Source organism: Antechinus flavipes, chromosome 3, assembly GCF_016432865.1.
Source record: "Antechinus flavipes isolate AdamAnt ecotype Samford, QLD, Australia chromosome 3, AdamAnt_v2, whole genome shotgun sequence".
NCBI lineage: Eukaryota > Metazoa > Chordata > Mammalia > Dasyuromorphia > Dasyuridae > Antechinus > Antechinus flavipes.
Genome location: NC_067400.1, coordinates 348,725,709 through 348,740,893, shown reverse-complemented (window position 1 = coordinate 348,740,893; position 15,185 = coordinate 348,725,709). Strand labels below are relative to the sequence as shown.

At 37.8% G+C, this 15,185-nt stretch overlaps 1 protein-coding gene across 1 annotated transcript in view; it reads left to right on the top strand.

Moving 5' to 3' along the window:
* The window catches only part of GLI2 (GLI family zinc finger 2), a 395,398-nt gene that overhangs the window by 58,423 nt on the left and 321,790 nt on the right, over window positions 1-15,185 (top strand). The gene's annotated exons all lie outside the window — the stretch shown is intronic.

The window sequence follows — 15,185 nt, the reverse complement described above, 5'->3', positions numbered from 1 at the left end:
TCTTTTGCTAGCACTAACTTATGAACATTTTTCACTGCAGCCTGACCTCATTCAAACTTAGTTCAGACTTGGAAAACAGGTTGATATCAAGTGATAATCTCTCCAATTTGTCAGTGGGAAGACTGAAATCCCAATTGGGGAATTCCCTGATTAGAAATTCAGCTGACTGTCCCCTAAGTCACTCAGGGATCAAATGCCAAAGCAGGGTATTCTGCATATGAACATGTCATCCAAGGGTCAACACTGGTTGACTTAGTTTAAATACTAGGTTTTGCTGCTGCAGAAACAAATGTAAACATCTTTCTGGAATCCTAGTACTACTGCTGAATTCCAGGAAATCCAATTTTCCAGAGTTATATAAGATGACTACAGATGATTTATAGCTGAAGTGTCTGTGTACATGTGTATATATGTGTATGTGTGGTAAAAGGGGGAGTCTGTTTTCATAAATCACTAAAAACACACCTGCAATTGGCTTTGTGTCCTCAGTACCTTGGTGGATACTTCCTGCCCAGGCATCTTTAGCCCCTAATGAAGGAGTAGCCCACATAAATCCGATTAGCGGCCAGCAGAAGTGGTGGGGTTTTGTGTGTGTGTATCGTTTTTAGGTCTTGAAAGCATTGGAGAGACCTTTATTTTTGTGGGGTTTGTCTGGGAATGTCTCTGAGCCTGAAGTCCTTTTGATATTTGATCTAAGCAAAGGAGTATGACTGCCCGCTTCCTTCCCTTGCAGAGGCATATTCAACTCAGAGAATCACTCAAACTAGAGGAGGTATATGTAGACGGGCAGAAATGTTGAAAGGTACTGGGACTGAAATCCTCCCATCAGGAATGTGGAGGCGGGAGAATTATAGTGACTTAAGCAGAAGCCAAATACAAAGCAGCCTAGAATGCTGCTGAACTCTGCAGTCAAATGGTGAACCCTAAAGTTGGTCAAAAGGAAGCAGAAAAACTTTTTAAAATTCCCTTCAATCACACACACAGTCCAATGACATTGAACTTTCTCTTATTTCCTTCAGATCTGTCTGCCTCAAATTTCCATATTCCCAAATTACTATATCCCTAAATTTCTAACCTTCACCAACTCTTTATCCCTGTATCCCCAAAGCTTTCTCTCAACTCAGGTGTCTCTCTAAACACTACATTTGCAACCCTCTTCTGTCCTTTAAATCCATATATCTAAACATATATTCTCAAATACTCAAATCTATGTCACTGTCACCCATACACTGACATCTAGCATTCATCTCAGACCCCCAGTTTCCTCATTTCTGGAAGTTTGCATTTTCAGGAATTAACTGGAGGTTGTTGCTTAACTACAGAATGAAGATAACAGTAACAAGCACACAACTATAAACGCCTATTTTTCAAAAAGCAAAAAACTTATCTTCTACTTCCTTTGGTATATATGTTTGTAGTGCTAGACTAGGTGTTAATCAGCATTTAAGTGCCTATCATGTGCCAGGTGCTGAATATACAAAATCAAAAAAGAAAAATAATATTTATCCTCATGGAACTTACAAATTAAGGGAAAGGGACAGGAGGGAAATATATACACACATATAAGTAAATATAAAATTTGTGCAAAGAAGATATAAATTACTATGTAAGCACAGCACTTGATGCTGGAGGATCTTAACACTTGAGATTATAGGATTATAGATTTAGTTTTGGAAATACCTTGAGAGACTATCCAGTCCAGATCTTCCTTTCTTTTTACTATGCAGATGACATACAGAAGCTAGAGATTTTAAGAAATGTAGATGAGTTGAGAGTGCATTCTGGGAAAGGGACCATTCTGAGAAAAGTCTTTGATGCAAGAGGTAGTTTGTTGTATACTAGGAAAAGCAAATAGGACAACTGGTGAAGAATTGGGGGTATGTGAGGGAAATAACATGTAATGAGTTGAAAAGGGTTTGCTAGAACCATTGGATACAATGGTTGTTCAATGTTTAGTGTTTCTAGGTTGGTTAGGATTCTTTCAAGACAGACTGTGGTAAAATTAACTGTTGTTTTTTTCCCCTTTATCTCTCTTCCCAAAACTTTAACAATAATTATCACCAAATCAAGATGTTTAAGACATATCCAGGGACTCATAATATTCAGTGGGATGGAGAGAAACAGGAACTCCTGGGAAGCTAGAACTATAATTAATATCATTATTATTATTCAATATATATTAGAATTCATATAGAGTTTTAAGTTTCTCAAAGTGTTTTCCTAACACCAAAAGTTTGGTCATACAAGTGTTGTTATCCCTAATTTGCAAATAAGGAAACTGAATCTTTGAAAGGTTAAGTGACAGGGATAAGAGTCAAATCCAGGTCTCAATACCAACTATAGATCTTTAACTACTATTTCACTCTGCTTCAATTAAAAAAAAAAAAGCACTTTATCCTAACATCTGGGAAAAGTTGCCTGTCTAAATGTACTTGGCTTGCTCACCTTTTCGCTGTGTGTGTGGTTTTAAGTCTCTATGATTTTGTACAAAGAAATAGACAGGGCAGAGAGAGCTGCTTCAGAATTCATAGCCTAGACCACTTGGCTAGATAATGTTGGCAGCAACATTCAGTATTGATTGAGCACTTACTACTGTGTTGAGTTCTATGTTAGGCAAAGTGAGAAAACTGAAGAAGGCCTTTATTGTAAAGAAGTCTAATTAGAAAAACAAAATAAATGTGAACACTATCAGACATACTGTACCGTGACTTTGTATAATTATTCACAAGGGCAACTAGGCAGCACAGCATATAGAGTTCTAGGCTTGGAGTCAGGAGACTCATTTTCCTGAGAAATCCAGTCTCAGACACTGTGTGACCCTAGGCAAATCACTTTACTCTGTTTGCCTCAGTTTCCCCATCTCTAAATGAGCAGGAGAAGGAAATGGCAAAGCACTCCATGTCTTTCCTGAGTACCCTAAATGGAATCATAAAAAGTTGGATATAATTTAAAATGATAGGAAACAATAATTATACAGTCAGAAAGTTCATTGATCTAAAAATAGAAGGGACTTCATTTAATTCAGTACCCTTCCTTTACAGATAAGTAAATGTGGGATTCGAACCAGGGCATCTAACCCAGGCCAAGTTCCACTCTATAATCTCTCTGCCTTTGTAGCAGTTTTTCATGTGGTCCAATTTTAACAAATAGTGGCCAATCATTTGCTGCTAAACTTTCCAACTGGTCTTTATAAACATCTGATTCCCATTGAAAGCTTTTGCAACTTAGTGGGACCTTTTTTTTTTTTTTTTTTTTTTAACTAAATCTATGCTTCTATAAATTCTATGCTATGGAATCCTTTCCAGAGTCCAAGGACTTGAGTTCAAATCCTCTCTTTGATTCATGTTAACTTTGATCATAGGCAAACTCTCCTGTTCCAAGCAAACTTCTTGCTCTTCCAAATGAAGAAATGGTGGCCTCTGAGGATCCTTTGAGAACACAGGATAACCTCTAGAACAAAACAGAGAAAGGCAAAGTAAAGTTGTGTTAAATTATATGGTGCAGACTATAAGAATGTACTTATGAGTTCCTTTGCACTATGTTGTGAAAGGCTGTTTCCCCAAAATGAAGTTGAATGTGTCTATTTCCTGATATCTGATAGGTATCCTTGCCCACTCCATCAACAAGAAACCTGCTGGGAATGTCCAAGTCAGTGTTACCAATGTTCACAGTGAAGCAGATTTAGCCATTGGGCAGAAGACAGATTCATTATATTTTAAGAGTAGTTACTTCTGAATTTCATCAATTAGAGTTACAATGCAGGAGAATTTGCAAAGTAGAATAAGCCAGAAGTTGTACTTGAGCTTATATTCTTCTGTAACCAAGTATTTGGAACTCTACCCCTCCCTTCGCTGCCTGCCAAGACTTGCCGCCAGGGTTGTATCTTCCCACCCCCATTTTCCCTTCAAGCAGATGACTTCATAGCTACCTACAGCAGAGGAACTAGCTCTCCATGCCTTATGACCACGATGGCCTTGCTTATAAGGTAAAGATGGCATTGGATTTCAAATATTTTGTTGTAATGTTACACCTACAGAAAAAAAAAAAGATAACTCTGAAATCTTGGGGAAGAGTGGGAGAGAGTACATTATATTTTGACATTAAAGTAGTATTCTTTAAAAAGCACCCCATAGCTAATGTTAGGGTTAGCTAATTAGAGAATGCCTGACTCATTGAGTGGTCCTGAGCTATGGGTCAATGGATGGAGTGGGGGGGGGGAGAAGAGGGAGGGTGGGAGTGGAATTGAGTATCTCATGTTGTTGGGAAGAAGTGGTTGGAGGTAGATGTGTTGCAGATCTTATTGAAATTCTCAAAAAAACAAAAATAATTTCTATTGTTCATACAGCACATAATTCACAATTTTGGGTAGCATTATGAAGTTTTTGTTTTTACATTTCTGAAGGAAAAAAGGAAAGAAAGGAAAAGTTTTTCTGGTCTGTTGCTATCAAGGAAAGGGCCAGGTGCACTTTAGCAAACTTACAAGCATGCATTTATCATATGGGGCCTCAAGAGTCTATATCCAGTGACAGGCATGAATTGAGGCTCAAAGCATCAGATGAAAGAGACAGGAAAGCCCTTTAGATTCTTGGGATTCAGTCTGGGAGGATCCTGGCTGCCTTCTGTTCCCTGGGCTATTCCAGGCCTAGCCTGATCACTTCTCTATGATATCTATATGTGGCTGTGACTGCTGCTGCTCCTGGGTACAGACTGAAATTCTTATTTAAAGGAGATTAGCAGGTGTTAAAAGAGAAACTTTGAAGTCTATCAGCACTGGAAAGGGACTGTCTCCCAGATCTAATCAGAAGAATTCCAGGAACTCTAGAAAAAAGAATGCTCTAGAGAAAAAAAAAAAGGCCCAATCTCAGAAGAATTTTATGTTGTTTTTGTTGTCTGAGCAGTTGACTTGGGATCTCTGAAACCCGTTATCTAAGAATGGGGAGGCTTGGGAGCACCCCATCCATTCTTCTCTTATATTGGCAGAAAGACCATTTCTTGGCCTCTGTGCCCAAAGATAGGATTGGAAATCCTCTGAGATTTATCTGACACGTGGTTGGATTTTGAGGAAAGTGACCAACAAGATCAATTCCCCAAGGAAGAACATATTTCCCAAACCTAAGTTACATAGTCTGGCAAACCTGAGAATGGAATGGCTTCCTTTCAAACTGAGAACATCCTTATCACAGTGGACACAAGGTATATCAGTATTCTGGAAGCCACTCTTTTTCCCCTTCACTTCCCTCCACATGCCCCCCTCAATTTCTTCAACAGCTCCTTCGTTAGACACCAATTTAAGTCTTGTATAGTGATCAGCCATCTCTTCATTTGCAGCGGTTTTAACCTGCTGCGTCGGAAGCTGTAGCAATTAAATTTTAATTGAGATGCACGCTGCTTAAGCAGACACAAGACAGCTACAGCTATTGCTAATTAATTTTCTTCCAAAATGACAACATTTAATAATTATACTGCATGTTGCTAGTGTTATTTATATAGTATTAACTTTTTTTTTTCCTTAAGGCGCATCCAATGTAGATGTAGTTGGCTGTGTTCTCATGCATGGCAACTGTGATTAGCTTCAAAAGTTGACTGGACATTTATGCTTAGTAAGTTAGTAAGAGTATAACAGGAATTGGGGGGAATATCAAACATTTGAACCAAGGTGTCTTCACTGCTGTGTAGACCAAGGATTTCAGTATCCCACCACATCTTGATTCTGTGAAAATGTGCATTCTGGGCAAAAGCACTTCATCTGTTCAAGATTCAGTTTCCTCATCTGCAAAATGGGAATATTAAGGATTGCCCAATGAGTTGCTAGAATACATTTTTTTGGTGAGGTAATTGGGATTAAGTGACTTGCCTAGATCACACAGCTAGTAAGTGTTAAGTATCTGAGGCTAAACTTAAACTCAGGTCCTCCTGACTCCTGAGTTAGTGCTGTATCCACTGTGCCATCTAGCTACTTTACTAGAATACATTTTTAATGTATTTTTATATTTTTAAATACATTTTAGTTTCACTGAGAGAGTACTAGACTTGGAAGTAGATCTGGGCTAGAACTCCTGATCTGAGCATGCCTGAGTGATTCAATAATTCATTTACCTTCCTGAGCCTCACTTTCCAAATCTATAAAATAGGGAGGATGTAAATATTAATACATATATTATCTTTCACATGCAATGAATGTAAAGCACTTTTATATAGACTATGGTGAAAGAGAGGTGTGTGGTTAATATCTGTAATTTAATTAGTGTAGAGAACACTTGAATAAGAGAATTATCAATATATAGGTCAGATGCTTTTATGTAATTTTGCAATTTAGAATTTGAAACAATTGCCTAAAGAAAGATTAAATGACTTGCCCAGTCAACAAGCTAGAGACCAAAGTTAAAATTAGGACTTCTTGGCTCTGGATTCAGCCCTGTAGACTCTATCCATGAAATCACACTTTCTTTATAGGTCATAAAACACTATATAAAAGTATGTATTTATAGTTAACTCTGCCTTCTCTTTCTGACTTTCTTTGTCTCTCTCTGTCTTTGTCTGTCTGTTTCTGTCTCTGTCTCTGTCTTTCTCTCCCTCCTTTTCTTCCTCCCTCTTCATGTGTCTGTCTCTCAAATGCCTCTGTCTCTGTGTGTGTGTCTCTCTGTCTCTGTCTCTGTCTCTGTTTCTGTCTCTCTGTCTCTGTCTCTCTCTTTCTCTCTTACACACACACACACACACACACTCACATGTGTATATAGTCCAGCATGACTATATACATGCATGTGTATATATGTAGTCTGACATTACCTGTTTTTGATGAAGCCTTACCAATTTTAAGTGATTGCTGCAAGGTATTCACAAATAATACCTTTAATAACATATTTTGGAGTTTTTCCAGGAATAGGGCTCATGATCACCTGTTCATTATTTGCAGATTCCATTCTTTTTCCTGTTTTGAAAATTGGGATAATATTTGCTTTTCTTCAGATCTGTCTTTATAGTTCTGGTTCTCCTCTACCTTTTCAACATCACCTTCAGTTAATTGTTCCACAATATCATTCTATTCCTTCTTTCAATACCCTGTCATGGCTCTCAGCTGAGTCTGGTGACTTGGGTTCACAGAAGAAAGCTGCCTGCCCCATATCCTTTATTATCTTGAATTTCCAGTCTCTGATAACCACTTTTTTCCTTTTCTATTCTTTCTCCTTGGAAGAGAAAAAAAAAGAAAATGATAATAGACTAATCCAGCCTTCTTATTGTTATTATAACAATCTCTTCCAATTCCTGCTCCCCAGAAGCAGTTCTATCCCTTTTTTAATCTTCCTATTTCCCCTAACAAAGCAAAACAACAATCCCAATTTCCATTTTCATTTTCCTTAATATTCATAGTCTGCCTCAATTTATTTTGGTTCTTACACCATTATAGGATTGTGCTGTTCTTTTATATTTATCATTATCATTGACATTAATAGTAGATCAGTCATCAAGATTTATTAAATATTTACTATGAGCCAAGCATTGCATTAAGGTCTTGGAATACATGTTAAAGCAGAAGGAAAGTCTTTTTTCTTTAAACAGCTTATGTTTTGATGGGGTAAGATAATATGTAAAGGGAAGCTGAAAGGGTCTATCATTGGTCTATCCTTGTAGACATATTGATCTATTATAGTAGAGCAAAGTCTATGGAGAGGAATGGAGACGTGTTTGCCCTGGGTATCCTCCTTAAAATGAAGATACTTCCAAGAAGAAGAAAGGGTAACATTGGAGTATAGTGAGCATCCAGGGCAGAGAAATGTCTATGGCACAGTATCCAAAGCCCTCTAGAGATGATCACTGTCACACAGCTAATAAAAATCAGAGGCCAAATTTGAATTCGGGACTTCCTGATTCCAAAGCCACTATGACATTTACTTAATTCCATCTGTCATTTGTTTGATCTGGCTACTCACTCTTTAATAAGCTCCTTCTTTTCAGCTTTTTGCTAGAACCAAACTCTCAGCCTGACATGATCAGTATAGTAACTGAAGGAATCTTTTGCAGAAGATATGGTTGGTTAAATCCAAGTACAGGATCAAGACTTTAAAACTGTGGAATAGATATTTTGCCTTTCTGGGAAAGAGTTGCTTTATCTGTAAAGAGGGATGAAAAGAAGATGGCCCAGTGAAGCTTAAGATGAAATTCCTGCAGGTATTTGGGTCTAATTAAAATGGTCTACTTGGAGAAGTCAGGGGGACCTGAGTTCAAATCTGTCCTCAGACATTTAACATTTCCTAGCTGTGTGACCCTGGGCAAATAACTTAACCCCAATTGCCTCAGGAAAAGAAAAAAAAAGAAAAGAAAAGAAAGAGAAAGAAAGAAAGGTGACAATAAGTGATCTTGTATATGGCAGGAGGATGAAGAAAGGGTAAGATCAGAGTGGGAGGTGCTTATATGAAAGGGAGGAGCTAATTGCAACAATCAATCCAGATTCTGGAAACTAAGAGAATAACCAAATCTCTTGGTTTGACCTAGTCATTGTTTGTTCATAACTAACCCTAGGCCAAATTAATTCCCTTTTTTTTTTTCACCTTTGCATTCCACCTCTTTCCTCTGTATTTCTTTTCCTTTTATACATTGTATAAGTGGTGTATGGGTGTTTGCATATTGACTTCTGACTAAAACTTTTTAGTGTCTTATTTATTCATTCACTCAACTATTTGTTAAATGCCCACATACTGGTTATGTGATTCTGGACAACTCATTTATCTCTCAATGTCCCAGGCCATCATTTATGACTATAAGTTACAAAGCAGGGGTAGAACTTCTTGATAGTGAGTTTTATAATAATAATAATACTAATTGTCATTATTATTATAGCCAACATTTAATAGGATTTTAAAGTTTGCAAAGTACTTACATATATGTTAACACATTTGAGCCTTGAAACAATCTTATGTGATAGGTGACACTATTATCCTCATTTTATAGATGATGAAACAGGCAAAGGAGAAAGGAAGGAAACAATCATTATTAAGTACTTACTAGGTACCAAGTACTATATTAAACACTTTAGAAATGTTGTCTTATTTGATCTTCACAACAACCCAGAGGAGATAGATGCTATTATTATTCCCATTTTGTAGTTGAGGAAACTGAGGTGGACATGGGTTTATTGGCTTTCCTCAAGTCACATAGCTAATAAGTGTCTTATCTGGATTTGAACTTAGGTCTTTATGACTCCATGACCAGTGCTCTACTACAGTGCTACCCAGCTGCCTCTTGGAAAGGAATTTTACTATTATGCCAGTGAAGTCACAAAAAACCAAAAGAAAAATGTTTATTGTTCATTAAGCCCAAATTCATTCATTAGTGCCCTGCTCTGGCACTAACTGGTTGTTTGATTTTGTGCAAGTTCCTTAGTCTAATATAGGGAGAATAATACGTTTAGTACTTCTTTATACAGGTTTTGTGAAGATTAAATGAAATAATTTATGTAAAGCAATTTAAGGCCAAATTAAATGTTTTTTTTTTTTTGTTAGTATCAACATTTAGATTTTGGATGAAGAAAAAAATGACATCTTTATTTTCACCAATTTGTTACTGAAATTTAGCATTTCCTTCAATTATTTAAAAACATTATTCCGAGGAGAAGACCATAGACATTCCCAGACTAATATTGAGGTATGATACCACAAAACCTAAGGATCCCTGATCTAAAATATTAAATGGTAAAAGATGTTCATCAGTTTCCTTTCTATTGGTCCAGTAATGGGTGGGAAAGATTGTTGAATTTTTTAGAAGGGAGAGATGGAACATTCATCCTACTTTATCCAAAATCATTCCAGACCAAGAACACATAGAACAACAGATAGTTATACATGGATTGTCAATTTGAAATTATTTATATTAAGTGTTGGCCTGGTGGTAGACATTGAGGAGAATTTAGCCAGAAGATTTAGTTCAAGAAGAGCTTGTCTTATTAAAGAGTACACACATTGACATAATTGGAGAATTTTGCAACATAAAAGATGGGAAAATACCAAATCTGGTTCTGAGAACTAGGAATGATTGAATAAGGCCTAATGTAGGAGGAAAAAGATAAGCTTTATCTTGAAAAAAAATTTTAAACATAATTAATTTATCCTTGAAGGGTAGACTAGATTTGAATATGTGGAAAGTTGTTTGTGTGTGTGTGTGTGTGTGTTGGTGAGGAAGTGCTATTTCATTCAAAGGAAGCCAATGGTTGAAATGGGGATTAAATAAGCATGATATGTTTGGGGATGATGAAGAGACAAGCTTGATTGGAGTATAGAATTTGGATAAAGAAATCAACGGAAGAAAATAAGATCAGTTTAGTAGGGTAGATTAGGGAAGTCCTTACTGAGGGACATAGACTTAATGCACTAGGCAATAGAGTAATACGTTGAAGAATAGGAAGATGACATGATGCAAGTAATATTTTAGGAAGATTATTTGTAAGAAAAAATTCCAGGTATTTAATTGGACATCCTGCCTGTGAGTTGATTTTCCTTAGGTAGGCAGGCAAGAAAATAGTATGGTGTAATCATGGCCTCCTACATTCCTTAGCAATGTTTAGAGTTTGGGGGAAGAGGGAAAAGAGCTGCTTTTCACTGCCTTCTATGGTTCCCAGCAGATTTTTTTTTTGCACTCTGCAAATACTATGCTTTCTCCCTGGCTGCAGATGCAATTGTTCCAGTGGGAGCGACAACCTCAGCTTTGACGACCAAATTTGAGCCTCTGAGGCATCCCTGGAGCTAGAAGCACTGAGGCCACACATGGTGACCCTGATGGAGGCTTTGAGGTTGTGTGGGTGGGGGCTGAGGGAGGAAAGAAGGCCAGGCCCAGCCTCATGATTTATCATCATACTCCTCTGGGAGCTATGTCCAACCCGCTTCCGTGGGAGGGGAGGATGGATGCTGCAATGTGGAGTCGGGGAGGAGATTGTTGACAGTGGAATGGTTTGGGGAGGGGTTCTGTGAGAGAAGAGGTGAAATAAAGTGGTGGGAGAATCTTGGCAGGCCTTCTTCCCAGAGGGAAGGGGAGGCGAGGGGCAGACAAGGAGAGCTGGATGGGCTGAAATTCAAATGAAAGAATGTGCATGATGTTCCAGTTGTGCTGCAACAGGTTTGAAGAATCCAAGCTTCCCAGGGCTACTTTATGAGGAAATCAAGGGCTTATCTGAGTGAGGAGTACGCAGAGGGCTATAAAGTTTCACAGCCTTAAAGGGATACTCTCTTAACATCACATAACTATACCCTATCCCTGCATGCGAGCTCCCCTTTTCCTCATCTGAATAGCATTCCAACTGGAAATGGATCATAATAAGAAACTAAGACATTGCTCCTATAATGAATCCTATTTAGAAGATTTGACCAATCTGTCAGCTTGAAAGAAATGGCCATCTCTGTTGCTCTGATAGAAGACAGCATGATGGCTAAGAGTTTTAGATTTGAGGAAACCTTTCAATGAGACATGTCTCATCTTGCACCCTTGTCCCTTAGAGAGGTAGAATGAGGGCAGCAAGCTGCATTCTTCTGGGTTGGGTGGTAAATTTCCAAAAATGTGGGTTTGTGATGAAAAATTCTGACAATCTTTGAGTATGGAGGAACACAAACTACCTTGTTTTTAATGCCAAGTGAAGTGAAAAAACAGGCATCTGTGAGCACAAAGATGATGGTAACAGAAAGGGAGATGAGGATGGTAACAGAAAGGGAGATGAGGAGGGAAAAAAGAGAAGTAAAGGAGGGAGTGTTGGTATAAGTAAAAATTTGTACTTCCAAGCAAACTTCCCATCCAACTGGTTTTATTAACTGCAGAAGAAGCAAGTCTGGTAGACAGAGGACTGATAGGTTGGTATTCATGTTTGTGGGACCTAAGAGCCAGAGATCAATATAAAGACTATTGAAGGGAGTGTTGGATTAAAGATACTTTTAAAAGAGAGGATGATCTAATATAATCATTAATGGGGAGGGAAGGGAGAACAGAGGTACAGTAATAAACAGTACCAATCTTTAGCTAAGTAAGACAAGACTTTCTTTAGCAGAGAGAATCCTGAACTAGGAGTCAGGAGATGGATCCTCTTCTTGGACAAATCACTTTTCTTTCTTTCAGATTCATATAAGATAACCTAAAATCTTTCCTGATTCTCTCATCTGGAAGTGTTTTTTCCTATCTCTGAATTTTCCCTGAGCACTGTATATGTTTCTCTCTTTTGCTTCTAAAGCCTTATACCAAAAAGGTGTAATGATACATGTTTCTGTTGTATTGCTCTCCCCCAGAAGACTGTAAACTTCTGAAGGTAAGGAATGTGTCCTTTATATTTTTACATCTCTGGTCTGGCCCAGAGTAGGCATTTTATTACTATTTGTGAATTAATTTCAACTTTTTCTTTTTGGTTATCTTTTCTTTCATATATAAAGCAAGGTGAAGAGAGCAGACGACTTTATAAAATTTCTTCTATCTCTTAATAGTCTGATTCTATACTCAATTCAGTCATCTAACAAGCATTGGTTGAAATGCCTACTGTATGTATGCCACGCAGTGGAAATACAAATATAAAGAGTAAAATCACTCTATTCTCAAGGAGCTTGCTTATAATTCCAAAGTATAAGAGATCCCACAAAGTAGGGATTATAGAGTCCGTGTTTGCAACAGGATAGATTTGGAATGCTCCATAAGGATGAGGTACCCAGTGTTGTATGCAGCTCCAGGAAACGAGTGGGTAATCTGTACTGAGGTGTCTGTTTGGCTTTGAGAGATTTCAAGAGGGAGCAAGATGAGACGTGTCTGCAACACAGGCTCCTGTTGAACATGCATCCCGGAGGGAGGGAGGGAGTGATGGCACAAACTAGAACCATAAACATTACAAATGCTCCAACTCAGCATATTTGTAACTGATGGATTCTTCCCCTCCAGGCTTCAGTAAGGAGGACTTTCCTACCATTGAATAAAAGATCACATTGATTATCATCAAAGACTGAATGACTGCCTATTAATTGGTGTTCATTTTCCCCTTGATCTGGGTGGCATCTGCTCACTTCGTTAAGCTAGTTCATCAGCCCATCTCTCCTGGCAACAGTGTGAGGCTCCCTCTGCCCCTTGTGGCATCTCTGAGCTGCTAGTTATCACATTAAAGCATCATTCTTCTCCAATGACTCCAAATGCTCCTGTTTGAAACCCTGATTTAATCTTCACAATGCACAAGAGCAGCCCACACAGTCAGAAGAAAATAATTAGAATTGTATGGAGTTGGGGGGATGGATAGAAAGGGCAGGGATTTAGTAACTACTAGGTGTATGACCAGATAGGTAAATGTCTTGGTGTGTAACATAATGTCTCATTTAAATTTTATAGTCAATCAATGAAAAAACATTTATTATATCTGTACTATGTGCCAGACATAATGCTAAACTCTAGTAATACAAAAAAAGGGCATGGAATGGTTTCTACTCTTAAGGTCTCACAGCTTAATGGGAGAGATGACAGCATATATATAAAGAAACAAAATAAATTGAAGTTATTAGTTAATTACCAATGTTCTATGAGTATGATTTAACCAGTAAACAAAATAATATTAAACATTTCCTGATGGTTAAAGTAGGTATAGGACAAAGTATTTGGGATGCATGTATTTAAATCATAGGTTTTTTTTTCCCAACAGGCAGCGTGAGAGTCTGATATTTTCTACAAAGACTTAGTGGCTCAATAGAGCAAAATCTTGGCCTGTTCTTTGAAGCTTTGATAGAGATCCCATGAGAACCTGGTTAGGAACACCAGATTCTTTATAAAGAATATGCTTGGCTTTAACGGGGATAATGCCTCCTCGGCCCAAGTAAAAAAGGAGACATCACCCTTGGGCTCAATTTCATGTTTGGCCTGAACACCAAGGATGTCTCAGCAAAGCCAAGAACATTATCTGGGCAATTTGGGGTAGGGGGGGAATCAAAACTTGCTATTGAAAAAAAGACAAGGAGTTTGAGCTTGGACTATTGTGAGAAGTTATCTCTATGGGCCAAATTTTCTGGATAATTGTTTTATTCTTTGACAAAATATCTGCTCTTGGCTGAGGCTGTTTTTTCATAAAGCTGCCAAAGAAATGGCTTAATCCCATTTAAAAACAATTAGCCAAACTAGTTGTTTGATATAATAGATTGTAAAGTTTAATATTAAAAGTTACTTCAGAAATCATCTAGTCTAATCTACTTGTTTTGCATATAAGGGAAATGAAGCCTATGGAGCCTCACAGAAATAAATTGTGTAAAGTGGTTAAAAAAAAAAAGACAGGATTTAGACCTAGTTCTGTTTTTAAATTTTAGGTCCCTGTGCCACTACTGCTGATTGATTGCAGCCAGCTTTGTTCAAACAATCTTGAGTTTTAGTACCCTAAAGGAAAAGGATCTTCAATATTGTTAAATCTAGCACTTTTATTTTACAGATGAGGAGACTGAGACCCAGAGATACATAGATAATGATTAGCTGAGTCAGAATCCAAACCTAAATTCACTGCTGTTTCTCTGAATGGTACTAGTGAAGCAGAGATCAGGCACACATTCTGTGAATGTCGTATTCTGCCTCATTCTTGATTTGCTAGTGTGGACACTGGGTAAACATTTAGCAAGAACAAAGACTGTGATTGGGCTGTTTGCTTCCTCACTGCCAGATATGGTTCTGTCCCAAGAATTCTGCCCTAACCAGGACAGTTTAGCTGTAGAGGGTTCATTCATTCATCCTCTGGCCAGCTTTCTAAACTTGGTAGGGATAGAAGGACATAGTTTCAATTCTGATGATATATCAGAATATATAGTCAGAATATCTTTTGTCTCTCTTTGGCCCTCAGAAGATCTGTAAGTGTGGGGGTGGGGGAAAGAGGTACATCTTTGTTTGGAGTAAGGAGAAAAACATCAACAAAAAAACAAACCACACTTCTTCCCAAACACTAGACATCACTACATGTTGAAGGAATGTGTACTTGGCAAAATCTATCCCTCTTCCTCTCATCCTCTTACTCTTCCTTTTTACCCTTCTCTCTCCTCCCTTTCCCTCTCAATTCATAAATCCCTTTGGATTTATCAAAGGTATAGAGTGATATTGATTACTTGGGACATACTTAGAAATTATCATTTAAAGAGAAAATATACACACACATACATATGCATACTGCCATGCTTTAGCAATAGGAAGGTAGAGCTCTTATCAGGTGAGGCAGA